Source organism: Apus apus, chromosome 12 (assembly GCF_020740795.1).
Source record: "Apus apus isolate bApuApu2 chromosome 12, bApuApu2.pri.cur, whole genome shotgun sequence".
Classification (NCBI taxonomy): domain Eukaryota; kingdom Metazoa; phylum Chordata; class Aves; order Apodiformes; family Apodidae; genus Apus; species Apus apus.
The window spans coordinates 11,467,646-11,481,006 of NC_067293.1; the positions used below are offsets into that span (position 1 = coordinate 11,467,646).

The window sequence follows — 13,361 nt, forward strand, 5'->3', positions numbered from 1 at the left end:
GTGTGTGCAGTGTTGTAGAGGGGGCTCAGTAGGTGGCCTGGAGATTAATTTTGTTTTCTGTCTTTGGGAGAGGGATGCTGTCCCAGCTTCTTGGGAGTGTGCTTGAATAAGACATTCAGCTGTTAACAAGTAGTGGAATTAACTAAAAGGCTCATACTTTAGCATGGGTTAATTTCAGATTTGTACAGTTCCTTCTTAATGGCTGTTAACTTTACTTGGAAGGGAAAACGAATCCAGATTTCTGTTGTTTAGGATTACTCCTTAGTTGAAAAATCATAACACGTTACAGTTAATAAGTGTAGAATACCTTTCTGCTACTCCTCCCCTACTCTTCAATTTTGTAGTTAGAGCTGACAAAATGTTATTTGTCTTGAATTCTCCTTTGAAGTGCATTCCTTTACAGTGAAACTTTGTAGACCTTTCATCTGTCCTTCCAAAAGGCAAAGACCAGTCATAATATACTCCTTTCCCATTCTGCCCCTCCTTCTTACCATGCTCAGGTGTGTACCCAAGTGTAAGTGATGTTAGTGTGCCACCAGTGCTTGCTGAGTTGGAGAACTGCTTGTCTCCACATTGCCTGCATTACTAGTTCTGCTGCTGTTAAATAAGACCTCCCCCCAGGCTACCTTCCTTAATTTTCACCCCTAAGGAAAGATGCGGTCAGTCTCACCTACAGGACTTAACGGTTTTTGCAGGTGGAGGATGAAGATGAGAAGGTTTGTGTGTGCATTCCCTTTTTTTCTTCAGGAAAGCACCCAAGCAGGGGCTTGTGTGTGCAACTGGTGGGAGCTTGTGGGGAAGGAGACTGTGTGGGCTGACCCTGTAGGCAGTCCTTTCTTGTTTGGGACAAATGAGAAAAAGAGAAAAGGCAATGGTGGAGTTCCTGGTTCTTAACAACACCTTGTGCTACAGCTCATTTGGGATGCATTTCTCTGGGGATTTACTACCCCACAGTGAGATAAGATTATCTAAAGACCCAAAGGTCTTCAGAACAGAGGAACACCTCTGTTCCAACCTACATAAGTTTTACTTTTTTTTTTCAGAAGGTCTAATGGCTTCTCAATACTTTTGTGTTCTGATGTTCTTGAATATCCAGTGATGATAACACTAAATTATTCTTTTTCTCATTGTCAAAAAGGGTAGAATTAACACTGTAGCAGTATGCTTGATATACACTGTTGCTTCAGTGAATTTTGCTTTGGAGCCCTGTGTTAGAATCCTCCCTTGGATGAATCTGGTGGGATGAGTTCAGGTCATTCTGGTGTCCTTATCAATATTGAAAATTGTTATTCAGTCTCGTAATACACACATAATGCAGAAGGAGTACTTTCTTTGCTCCAGTTGGTTTAAATATTGTATATGGCTAGTGATAAGTTACAAGGTGAATATATTTGAGAGTCATCTGCCAGTGTGGACTTACCAAGAAAAACCAAGCCCCAAAACCTTATACTCAATTAAGGATAAATTTAATTGTTCAGATTGTATTGCTGGTTTTCCATACCCCATTGTCTAAACTTGGTGAGTAGTCTATGAATCCTGCCCATGCAGACTTGTTGATGCAGAGTGAAGTGTGTAACTACTGATGAAGAGTGTAAAAGTGGCTGAGGACCTGAGAATGGTCTTACTTTAGATTGGAGGGATGAATGAGGTGGAAGATGGCGTCATAAGTGCATTAAGTGATTTCAAGTTACACTATTAAAAAAAAAAAAAGGTGCTTATTAGTTATATGCTTTCATTCAAGGGTATGAGTGCTTATAATGTGTGTTAAGGAACTATTATTGCTTAAGTGTTGGTAATACAAATCTACATACAAGTATATAAGCAAATTATTTCTTCCTATAAGCAGATTATTTTTTTTTTTCTCCCCCTCTCAGCAGATTTATGCTTGCAGTGTGCTATAGAAAACTTGATTGCAAGTTGTGGCTAGGAAATTAATTAAAGAACATAGATGGGCTAGGTCTTGAATAGTACTAATCTATGAAACTCAACTGAAGTTAGGGGCTCTCTATTGGTTTATACTGAAAAAAGTTTCCCTTGTAGTTGTGGTCTAGGTTTTCAGAGTGTAAATAAACTTTGTCAGCCCAAATGTTATTAAAAATTTACTAACTTCTGCAATGTCTTGGGTTTTTTTCTTTGCATGCTGTTATAACTTCAGTTTGATAGAAAGTGTAGGGGTGAAAACAGCTGTTCAAATATGGTAAGGGAAGCTGTCAAGACAGGTGTCATTTGTGTTTAAGAAAGTAATGTGTTATTAATGAAAGTTCGCTAAGTTTAGTTGGGTTTTTTCCTTTCAGAGCTTACCATGTCATTAATTACAATGCATTTGATTAATATGGTTAATTTGTAAATGATTGTCACCTGTGTTTCTTTTCTTTGTCCTAACTGTTCTATCATAGTGGTTTTGTTATTATGATTTCCCATTTCATAACTGGCTGTGGCTTTTTCTAGTTATGAAAGCTGTGTCAGTAAAAGCAGAAAGGGATGGATTCTGGCTTTTAGGATTCAAAAAGTATTTCATCCTGAAATTCCATGGATGTGTCTTGATTAGTCATGCACAAGACTCTCTCATTTCATAACATTTTAAGGATCAAGCACTCCTGCTTGCAACTTGTTATTTGTCATGTGTTTTGCTTTTGACTTTTTGTGGCTCTTAAAGATATATAGTAAAACTTGTATCTCAAGGTGTGTTCTGGCACATTCTAAAATACAATCAAATTAAGGAATCCTGAGTGAAACTTATACAAACCATTTGGACCCTGATACGATCTACTATGGTCATGCATGCAAAATTGTTATGTATCTTATATAGTTTTACAATATGATAGAAGTAGTCTAATAGTTCAGTGGAATCTGCTAGACTTTAGTTTTCCTGGTCATTAATGGATTAATCTACTCACTGTAAGTGATTGTCTAAACCAATTACCCTTTTTTAAAGTAGGGATATTTTTTCTAGGACAAAGTGCTACTTTGTTTATTTCACAGCAAATTTAAATTTACATAGTGATCTTTTTCTACTTTGAATAAGCAATAATACTTACCATAATGCAATTAGTTACTATTGGTTTTACTGGAACATGAAAAAACTTTTCTGAAATACAAACCAACTGAAATCAGTAAGAACATCCCAACAAATCTAATGCACATATTTTCTGTCTGGGGCAAAGTGCAGTAAAGGATCTGTTCTGCACATACAGCAAAGATGTACATTTTTACCTTTCATTCACTTAGATCAAAATGCTTCCTTCTCTAATTGATTTGATTGTGTAAACTCTCCACTGGTATCACCACATAGCAAGATGGCCAGATAACACTCACACGTTCTAGGAACAGTGTTTCGCAAGCATATTGAATGGAAAGCAGCCTCTGCCAGTAATGGTAGATAGTACCAGACAAATTGCTTTGAATGAAGACACTTTTAAATTACCTGTTTCATAGGTCTGTACGGACTTGGTAATGTTTAAAACTACTGGAGTGCTTTTGAGTTCTTGCTATCTGTAGTATTTGGCTACTTGAAGCTGACTGCAGACTTCTCTGTGCAGTAAACCATCTCTTCTCCAGAAAATCTAAAATAAACCTTGATAAAAGATATAGTGCTGGTACAGTTGTAATAATTCTTAAGCAGCATCCTTTATCCTCCTGTCAAAAATGAGCAATGCAATTAAACCTTATTAAATATACAGTGCAGCTTTGAAAAAGGAATTGTGCTGATTGTGTAATTGCTAAGAGTGTGGTATGTGAAAGAAAGGCTTCGATGTAATGTGAAATTATCAATAGAATAAATTTAGCTGAGCTGAAGAGAAAAGGGTCCTGTTATAAGATGGAATTCTAATGCTTATTAAAAACATTTTTTTGCTCTTGTTCCAAGTCTTTCTTAGAGAACTTGTGAGAAGATATGTTCTATATTTTAGGAGATACAGAAATTGGGCAATTAGATAATTGTAAAGCTACATTGCAAATAAAACACTTTAGCTTAAACTTGTGAATTCTTTAGTCTCTGTCTATGAAATGCTTGATAGTTAAACCTTAATGTATTAATAGATTTTAATCTGCTTGGAAAAGATTTTGATATTGAGTGACTCTTGTTTATTAAACTCAGTGTCTTTGCTGCCTTGCTTTGACTGGAAGGTTCGACTAAGTAACCTCCTGAGGCCTCTTCCAGCCTGAATTACCCTATAAGTCTAGAATTATGTGATAGTACAGATGTGCTTCTGGATGTACTTTCTGTTCAGACAACTTTATGTATCCTGCAGTCAAGAATTAGAGCTGTGTAGTTAAATTGTGAGCTGGAGGGTTTGTATTAAATTCTTTTTTCTTATTTGCAACTAGTCAAGAAGCTATCTCTCAAGTTGTCAACACAGCAGTATTCAGGACTTTAATTTTGTATTTAACCCTTTTGTGGAGGGTGTCATATGTCTGCAACATGCTGCATTATTCTGTTATAATGTAACAAAACCAATCTGTAGGGGTGATATTGACAGTGAGGTTTTATTATCTGAACTGTGTGGTTTAGGGGTCAGAGAGAGGACTAGATATAGATTTCAGCAGACTATTACTTGAAGGTGGTAGCCTTCAAGGCTCTTAGTTATTGCAGCTCTGTTGTTGGATTTCTTTGTCCTCTTCACCAATTTGGAAGGGAAGGAAAATAGTTTAGTCTTGTATGTATTTTGTTTCTTTTACCTAATCTCTACAGAGAATTAAAATGTCAGAGTTAGAATTCAACCACTTCTCTCTCCTCGTACTGTAAAAGTCATCTGTGTTCAATGCACTTAGCTATTTGCCTTTTCATTCTAGTTTATTACCTACAAAATTATTCATTTTATTGAGGCATATAGCTAGACCTGTAAAACTGTCCTCCTGTAGTCTAATATGATCCTACTCTATGCTAGATAAGCTGTGCTGCTGCAGATCTCCTGAAACACCTGCTTTTCCTCCTCAAGTTTTCCAGAGATAATCAAAACTCTGTTCACTTAACTGGCTGAAAACAAGCTAGTGAGTCTTTTTGCCAGTGTCTGTATCTGTCAGGACTTTAAGCTGAAAAATATTAAACATGTTGGAAAAGTGTTTATTCTAGGACTGACTTTCATTGCTATCGGTGTGAATTTCTAGTTTTAAACCACACCATTAATTTGGAGAAAGATATTTATGCTGTACTGTTTCCTAGGGAATTTGAATGGCTTTAGAAGCCACTCTTATAAAACCCTTGGTTGCAGCTGAGGTGTATGTATGTATGAAACTCAGACTTTTATTCTCTCTCTTCTGTGATAGTTGCATCTCTCACCCTTGTGTTATATTTGGAGAGGCAGTTACGGTAGATAAGATCACACTATTGGCTCTGGTAGAATATTTTCATCCCTGACCTGGATGAGGGAACAGAGTGTGCCCTCAGCAAGTTTGCTGATGACACTAAGCTGGGAGGAGTGGCTGACACACCAGAAGGCTGTGCTGCCATTCAGAGAGACCTAGACAGGCTGGAGAGTTGGGCAGGGAGAAACTTGATGAAATTCAACAAGGGTAAGTGTAGAGTCTTGCATCTGGAGAAGAACAAGCCCATGTACCAGTACAGGTTGTGGGCTGATCTGCTTGAGAGCAGTGTAGGAGAAAAGGATGTGGGGGTCCTGGTGGGCAGGAGGGTGACCATGAGGCAGCAATGTGCCCTTGTAGCCAAGAAGGCCAATACACCCTGGGATGTATTAGAAAGGGTGTGGTTAGTAGGTCAAGGGATGTTCTCCTCCCCCTCAATTATGTCTTGGTGAGGCCACATCTGGAATATTGTGTCTGGTTCTGGGCCCCTCAGTTCAAGAAGAACAGGAAACTGCTTGAAAGAGCCCAGCACAGAGCCACAAAGATGGAGTGGAACATCTCCCTTACCAAGAAGGGCTGAGGGAGCTGGGTCTCTTTAGCTTGGAAGAGAGGAGACTGAGGGGCGACCTCATCAATGTTTACAAATATGTTACAGGGCGAGTGTCAGGAGAACAGAGCCAGGCTTTTTTTCAGTGATGTCTAGTGATAGGACAAGGGGCAGTGGGTGAAAACTGGAACATAGGAGGGTTCCACGTAAGCATCAGAAAAAAACTTCTTTACTGTGAGAATGACAGAGCACTGGAACAGGCTGCCCAGAGAGGTTGTGGAGTCTCCTTCGCTGGAGACATTCAAAACCCACCTGGATGTGTTCCTGTGTGATGTACTCTAGGTGGTCCTGCTGTGGCAGGAGGGTTGGACTAGATGATCTTTCGAGGTCCCTTCCAACCCCTAGGATTCTGTGATTCTGTAACTTGAAGAGTAACTGGTCATGAAATTTGGCTTTATTTGGCAATCATAGTGATAAAGTGAAGCAACTTGCCAACATTTGTACTGAGAGTAAGGTCTCAAGCTTTGAATGTCAACGCTGAAGGGTTGTTGGTTTGTTGGTTTTTTTGCTGTTGTTTCTTTGGTTTTGACAGACTCCTGTTTCTAATTTAAGTCTTTCAGGAACTTCAAGTACATTAGAGGATTGGCATCAGAGTGGAAGGGCAGAAGATTGTAGATGTGTCAGAAATTATGCACTTTACATTTTTTTAACCTGAGTTACCCATATGCCACCTGGTGCTTATATGGCTGGGAGGTGAAAGCCTCCTGTTTGCCTTGTAGCACCTTCTCAAATACAAATACCATTAGGTTTCTTATGCATAAGATAAGTGCTGATAATATGCATTGGTGTGTCGTGTTTAATACAGTAAAGTGCAATTTGGGTTCTTCTGTGAACAGGAGACCTCAAGAAAAATCACTGAGCACTTGATAACAATTACAGGTTTAAAATGGTGTTGCAAGTCATTAGATAGGTGTTGGAATAATTGGCTGACTGGTTTTCATTCCCATCTTCTGATCTGAGAAGGTCATCTCTTTCTCCTCTGTTACTTTGCCTGTTAAGAGCCTATGAAACTAGTGAGAAGGTTTCTGGGTTTTTTCTTGCTATAGGCTGGCAATCTTTCTTTCCTTGTTATCAGCTCCTTCATACTGTTCTTATAGTAGGAGTTTTCTACTTTTCTGTCTTAATCTAGAAAGATGTTACTTATGCTGCTTAATTTGTATGCTAGTATAAACAGTGTGGTGCAGAAATGGTGACTTGGAGTCCAGGACTATTTACAAGACCAATGCCAAATCCATTTTTTCATTCAACTGTTGGCTTACAGATCCTACCATTTTAATAACTACTTGTTGCTAAACAAATTAACTTTGTTAAACACTTTCTGGCAATATTTCTCATCTCCATGTGTTGAAAAAAGTTCTCAGTCCATGTACTTCACCTCTAGCCCAAATGCTTCCTTCTTCATCATTTTCTTGGTACCCATACCCTTGTCCTTTCCCTGTTTTTTATTAAGCTAGGAAAATTAAGCATGATGATTTTGATGTATACTGGACTTGGTATTTCTCCAGTACTCTGAAAAACATCGAAAGTTTACAGTATATTCAGAATAGTTAATTTTGTTACTGTCCATTCTGCTGTCTACCTTCTCTAACTCCTGTATTCTGGGTTAAAATATAGTGAGCATTTGTTATTAATTACATAAAGCTGTCAAGCATAAGCAACCAGTAATTCAACAGTTGCATTAGATTCATTTTTGGCTTCCCCTTGTTAGCAATGAAGGCTGATGTTCCTTCATTAAGAAAGAAACGTATTGACAACTCATGCATAAAAGACTATTTAGTGTCAGTCTGTGTCCACTAAATACAGCATTGATTCTCCAGAAGCAAACCATTCTTCTTATGCACTTAAATTTTGCATGTGTCCAATAGAGAGGAAGAAAATGACCACCCTGGACAATGAACTGCACTCTTTCTACACCTTGAATTAAAGTAGCAGTTATAAACCACAATTAAATGGCTTTACTTAAAGCAATAAAAACTAATGTGACCTGCAGACAAGACCAGGCAAGCCTTCATGTCCCAGAAAATTTGATTTTCTGACAAGAAGTGCCACTGCAAAACAATATTTAGGTAAAGGTGATTATGGACTCAGTTTCAAAACCTTTTAAAAATAATCCTTTTTATGGAGCAGTGATTTTTCTTGAGTCATCTTACTATGAACCAACCTGTTATGCCAAATGACAGCAGAAGCCATTGTTCCTGAAAAGCAAAATAACTTCTAGCTGCCATTCAGACAATATGAACTAAGTTTATCAGAGAAAGTATTTATTCTGAATTAGTTTCAGGACACTTTTCTTGTATATTTAACCTTAAAGGGCAAATGTATTCAGAAATAAAAGAAGGCTTCTTCAATGCAATAAAAAAAATGAGAATTTCTGATTGACGTCTCGTATCTCTTTTCATCCAATCACTGGATAATCAGTCAGACAGGAGGAGAAAACATTGAGGTTTTTGCAAAACTGTTACTTTTTTAAAAAATTAAGGCATAAATATTTAAAAACAACAAAGAAAAAGTCTAGAGAGGATTTTAAGAAGTTGCAGGGCTCAGATGTTTTTGGTTGTTTCGTTGTTTGTCTTTTTTTGGATAGTCAGCTCAACTTGTAGTATTCATTCAGCCCTTTCTTAATGGGGAAGGTAGTGCCATGAAAATTTCTAGAAGCCTGTGCCTAGAGTCTGCCAAGGCAAACAGTGAAAACATCAATACAAAAGTTTGGGTTTGTGGGTGGGATTTTTGTATTTTTTTATGAAGAGAAAGCACATTTAGTTTCTGATCCAGAATGCTTATGGAGGCTTCTTGACAACAGAATAGTGACACTCCTCCACACAAGTGTGCATGTGAACAAAAATCTTGCAAGTATCATTTCTGTTCTAAAAATCTTCAAACTCTCTAGCAATAGTAGTAACAAAGTGTTAAAATACCTACATCTGAAGTGTGAATTTTTGTATCCTAGAAAATTCCTTAACTTTAGGCTTGAATAAGAAAATGCTTATTGACAGGTCTAGTCCTGCTCAGAAAATGTGTATTTTTAGAATATTAGCATACTGCACTAAGAATGAGAGTAATATATGGGTCTCTTTAAAGAATTTTAAATTGCTAATATACTATGGAAGTAACTGTGGAGGAACAACATGGCTAGTCATGGCAGTGGCAAAATGGTATTACTTTTTTCTTTTTAAACCATCAGGCTAAGCAAATATGTTTCACAATGATCCATCATTTAATTGATGTTAATGTATTGTCCTAAACTTCATTGTAAGATTTTCAGTGGCTTTTTTGTCTCCATGGCAGAAAGAAGGATGTTGATAATTTTGGTATAAGATTATCTAAAATAGCAAGGAAGCCCTTAAGCTTTTCAATGTTGTTCAGGTGTGTACCAGAGAGAAACTTATCAAACACCAGTCCTAAAATTAATTAAATACTGTGTTATTGCCGGTTGCTAAAAGGGTGGAAAGGCCAAATACAGATGGTAGATATATAAACAAAGATTCATGCTAATTGTTAAAAACTGATAATGAAGACTTCTGGTAACTTTACTGTCTTCTATGCTTGACTGGAGAGGGTAAGCATAGAAAACTGTATTTGGTTTGCATGGGAAGGTTCTGGTAGCAGGGGGTGCTGCAGGAATGTCTTCTGTGAGAAGATGCCAGAAGCCTCCCTCTTGTCTGATAGAGCCAATGCCAGCCTGCTCCAAGATGGACCCAATGCTGGCAAGGGCTGAGCTCATTCTCAGTCGGGGTAGGGACTCTATAACCTGTGTAAGAAGGGGAAAAAAACATGCTGCACAACAGCAGCCGGGAGAGAAGAGTGAGAATGTGTGAGAAGAAAAACTGCAGACACCAAGGTCAGTGAAGGAGGAGGAAGTGCTACAGGTCCCAGGGCAGATTCTGCTACAGCTTGTGGTGAATAGCATTATGAAGGCAGACTTGTCCCCCTGTAGCCCGTAGAGGTCCATCATAGAGCAGATATCCACCTGCAGCCCGTGGAGGACTCCACACCAGAGTAGGTGGATGTGCCTGAGGAGGCTGGGAGCTGTGAAGTGTCTGTGCATGCACAAGTTTGCTGGCAGGACTTGTGATCCTGTGGGGGACTTGTGCTGGAGCAGTCTGTTTCTGCAGGGCTGCAGTCTGTGGGAAGGACCCATGTTGGAGTGGGGAAACAGTGTTAGGAGGAAGGAGCAGCAGAGACTATGTGTAATGACCACAACTCCCATTTCCTGTCCCCCTGTGCTGCTGGGGGGCAGGAGGCAGAGAAATTGGGAGTGGAGTTGGGCCCAGGAAGGTGTGGGGGGAAGTTGTTCTTAAGATTTGGTTTAATTTCTCACTACCATACTCTGAGTTTTGATTGGCAAAATGCTGCACTGATTTCCTGGAGTCAAATCTGTTCTGCCAGTGACAGTAATTGGGGAGCGATCTGCCTGTTCTTATCATGACCCGTGAGCCTTTTGTGTTATTTTCTTCTGCCCAGCTGAGGAGGCAGAATGATAGAGCAGCTTTGGGCACCTGGTTTCAAGCCAGGGTCAATTCACTGCAAAACCATTGTTGGATTTAACTCTCTGAATACTTTTACTGAAATATAGAGAACAAAATTAAGAAGTGCTAAAATTCCAAGCTTGTAAATTATTCTAGAACCTTAGAAAAACTTAGACTGCAAGACTGCTCTGTAAACTAGATTAGGTGACCTCTTGATCAAGGTAGAGCTGTCTTTGAAGTTCTCTATTTGTTCTTCTGATAGTTGCAGGCTAACAGGTCATGGCAACAGTATTTTCTATTCCAAACCCTGCTTGCTGTATGAATGCAGTTAAAACTTTATGGAAATGCTCTGTATTGCGTGCTTGTCATTAACCTGCTGGTTACTGAAGGATACAGAGCATATATCACAAAGTTGCAGGTTGTTTTCCTGGCATAGGTTCAGCCTTAAATAACACTGCTGGGAGTTGGTATACTCCCTAAAACAGGGTGTCTCAGGGAATACTTTCCCTTAAGAGAAAGTGATGTTCTGTTTTGGAATGTGTACAAATTCCAGGGGCTGTTTCTTCCCCCTGCCAAGCTTCAGACTGAACTGCATCTCGAGTTTTAATAATACTTGAGGGCTATTTTCTATGAATGGATCTCCTCACTTTAATTACTGTGCCAGGGTGTTGAAACCATGTGGGCTCTTCCCTTGCCTACTCCCACCTTAAAATGACAGTACTTTAATGCAACATTGCAAGGGAAACGGCTTACTGACATCCTCAGATCTGGTCAGGGAATCACCTTAATGTGATACTTTACTCCATAGGAAGTTAACAATTGCTAACCTAATCTCCAGAGAGGGACTGCGATTCAAATCAGTTGCTGAAAAAAAGCACTAATTCAACTTGTGTGTCAAAGTAGGAAATGTAATGCTGCTGCAGCAGACTTCCATTCCAAAAAAAAAGTAGAACTCAATTATTTACACAGCATCCATTGGAAGTGACACTTTGCTTGCCAGTTCTAAGTGGATCATATCACTCTATTTTGAAAAAGGAATACTTGAATTACTCATGTAGTCATATTTACTGAAATGTTTTTATTACTGAACTTCTCAGGAGGACTATGCAACTGTGACTGTTTCTTTAAATATCTTTTTATGGTCTGGGAGGAAATAGAGACAAAATACATACTAAATTATTCTGAAGGTTTAGACATCAGCTTCTCTTTGAAACAAAAATATAAAGTGCGTTTCTTTTACTTCTGCATCTCCTTTCTCTAGAATGGATCAGATTTATTTTGCCTTTCCTACTACTGATACAATGCTAGTATTTTAAAAACAAAACAAAACAACTTGTTGGTTTTTCAGTGCCTTTTGTAAAGATCTTATCTATGGCCCTTTTAGCTAGTTCTTTGGCCTGGGTTCAATGTTTTGTTTCATGTGGCAAGTTTCTGACAAGTGCGACTTAATTCCTCGGCAGGCTTTCTGTTTAGTGATGATGAGTGCAAACCAAATGTAATGATTCTTTGGATAATGTATAGCCCCTAGCTGTATTTTTTTTCTAATGTAAGGGAATTAAGTCTATTTCTTCTAATCAAGTTTGATTTTCTAATTCCAAGATCTGTGTATACTAGATAGAATGATCTGTTAGAACTAAACTGCAGCAGTCTCTTCCAGCATTTTAAAGGCAATAAAATACATGTAGACCTCTTTTTTTTTCTTTGCCCCTGTGAAATAGTCCATGGAAAGTTACTATTGTGATCCTCTATGTCACTACAGGGTCACTTTTTCATAGCAAGGTGCACCTTGCAATGAAGCACTTCATTTGAAGTGACAAGTGCTCTTAAGGAGACACTGAGCTATTGCTAGCATATAGCCAGTGCATTAGGAAACAAATTTGAGGGGCTAATGCTGAGGACTACTCTTTATCTGCAGAGATATCTCCAGAACAGGCTTCTGAAAGCTCCTGCTAAATATCCCATTTTATCAGCTTTAGAGGTTTCTGAACCCATGGGGATAAAAGAAGAAAAGGGGCCTTGCAGCTCAGCAGGTCCTGATGCTCTATTCTTCTGCAAGTGCCTCTGACTTACAGGATTAGGACAATTCCTTTGCGTTCATTGCTTTTTGTTTAATTTGGCCCTCTTCAGTTCCCCTTCATATTTCAACTTTGATTACCAAAGACTGGAGAGTAGCTTTTTGTATTAGTATTGAGCAATACAGGTAGAGTGCTGCCTGAAGTGCTATCTCCAGGTGTTAAAGTGCGCACACAGAGTACGCTGATGCTACAGGCATAAACAAATGATAAAACAGCTTTAACTAGAAGAACCTTGGAGCTATGATACTTGGTCCAAGAACTGAAGGAGAGTGGAGCTGATAATCACCACCACCACAAAAAATCCCCCAAACACCCACCAAGCCTTAAGTGAGTTAGGTCTTGTTCTAACAGTTAAGAGGGTGTGTACTTCTTCAGATAACATCTCAATGTAATATCTCTGCACAGCCTCTATTCTTTTTAGCATGTATATTTGCTTAATCTTTGGTATTAATTTAGTGCTTTCAGTAGCTTCAAAATTTCAAAAAAGACCACAGTGGGGTTGGATTAATCTGTTCCATTTTCTCTTCTTTCTCAGAGCAAGAAGTGTATTTCTGCTCTTGTGTGGTCTGCTTCACACACCTTGTACATGAAGGTGCAGTTGTCAGGGACAAATGACTGACATCCATTAACAGCACTCAAGAATTGAAGCCTCCTCTGTTGCATGTTATATGGGTGAAGGTGAAGAACAGGACATTTTCTGGGGAATTAGTCTGGAGCCTGGGTCTTCCAGTTCCTTGACGAGGAAAGGATTAAAAACAGACTGTCTCAGAATGAGTGGTGTTATGACTGTATAATACTTGGCTTGCAAGCATATCTGAAGCTTACAAGCCTAGCTGACAGTTAGGTCTAGGTTTGTGTTACATTTGGACATGGTTATAGAAAGTGGCAACATCTAACACCTGTCATGTGGGA

At 38.7% G+C, this 13,361-nt stretch overlaps 1 protein-coding gene across 1 annotated transcript in view; it reads left to right on the forward strand.

Annotated features, from left to right (window-relative positions):
* Positions 1-13,361, forward strand: part of COL4A5 (collagen type IV alpha 5 chain) — a 79,844-nt gene that overhangs the window by 754 nt on the left and 65,729 nt on the right. The window lies entirely within an intron of this gene.